Here is a 901-nt window from a genome sequence, read left to right on the forward strand (position 1 = left end):
TATATATATATATATATATATGGGAGGTGGAATAGGTTTTGTTTTTACATGTTTCATTAAATACACGACTATGTTCAAGTTTCATCTTATATTCCTTTATATTTTATATTTTTCATTTTTTTTTATTGCTTTTTTTTTTCTTTCTTTTTATAGTTGACTTGGAGCAATAAACTAAATTCATAATTCGGCGTCTTCAGACATTAACAAATTCATTTTCAAAAATTAAATGTATTTCGTGCCTGTGTTGTTTCTTATACACTGGTTGAATTTATGTAGACTTGATTTTTTTCTTCTCTTTTTTTGGTGGCCATTAACGTCATACGTCTGAAGCCACGTCTTGGTTTCTTGGCTGAGGTCAAATTCTATTGTTGTTGAGTTATGTGGTTAAAAGGTCTAGAAACGATTGGTGGGAGAAAGTCTACATGAATTCAAGTAGTATATAGGAAACAACTCAGACACGAAGTTATATTTCATTCTTTAGAATGAATCTTTTAAATGCTGCAAAGATCGAATATGAATTTAGAAATATCATTGTCCCATACCAACTATAGGAAATATAATTAAGAAGATACGGAACACAAAATGATGGAAAAATTGAACACGGCTGTGTATTTAATGAAACTATACATATACGTGCATATACATACACACACATACATGCACGTATCTACAAAAGATTCTTACACGAAACTATACATGGAGAGACAGCTGTGTTTAAGAAGTTCGCTTCGCAATGAAGAGATTTCGGGTTCAATCCTACTGCACGGTATCTTGAGCAAATATCTGCCACAAGAGCCCTAAGTTGACCAATGCCGATTTGGTGGACGAAGCTGTTTGGAAACCTGTCGTATGTGTGTGTGTGTGTGTGTGTGTGTGTGTGTGTGTGTGTGTGTGTGTGTGT

At 33.5% G+C, this 901-nt stretch overlaps 1 protein-coding gene across 1 annotated transcript in view; it reads right to left on the reverse strand.

The window, feature by feature from the left end:
* LOC106873046 (type-2 histone deacetylase 1) overlaps positions 1-901 on the reverse strand; it is a gene marked incomplete at its 5' end in the record, with an annotated part of 131,690 nt that overhangs the window by 69,988 nt on the left and 60,801 nt on the right. The window lies entirely within an intron of this gene.

Source organism: Octopus bimaculoides, chromosome 22 (assembly GCF_001194135.2).
Source record: "Octopus bimaculoides isolate UCB-OBI-ISO-001 chromosome 22, ASM119413v2, whole genome shotgun sequence".
Lineage (NCBI taxonomy): Eukaryota > Metazoa > Mollusca > Cephalopoda > Octopoda > Octopodidae > Octopus > Octopus bimaculoides.